Raw genomic sequence first — 438 nt, 5'->3', positions numbered from 1 at the left:
TCGTGTATATCGTCGATACGTTAATAGCAACCTTGTGTCCCTGTTTCTATTTACCGTTACATGCCATTGCACTTACATGTACATACGCGTAACAATGTATACTCGAAACGAATTTAATTTTCTTTCTATAGAGTTTGGCTTTTTTCATGTAACAGGCTGAGTGGAGTAAATGTACGCATCCACTTGATAATACAACTATCGCTAGTTGCTCTCAAGAGCATTTTTTCCAAGTGGACAGACACCGCGTTGAGAGTGATTATCTGATCCGATAGTGGATCGGACAGCGATTCTCAAAGCAATGTTCACTTGCGAACGATACTCTCGAGAGCAACTGACGATAGTTTCGCTCTCGCGTTCACGCGTATCTTTACAGAGATTTTAGTTTGACAAGCAATAATTACAAGCGATGGTATTCGATGAGTTAATAATTCATTCTTT

This window comes from Bombus huntii, chromosome 3 (genome assembly GCF_024542735.1).
Source record: "Bombus huntii isolate Logan2020A chromosome 3, iyBomHunt1.1, whole genome shotgun sequence".
NCBI classification, from domain to species: domain Eukaryota; kingdom Metazoa; phylum Arthropoda; class Insecta; order Hymenoptera; family Apidae; genus Bombus; species Bombus huntii.
The sequence above is the reverse complement of the archived record's forward strand: the minus strand, read 5'-3'. Positions refer to the sequence as shown.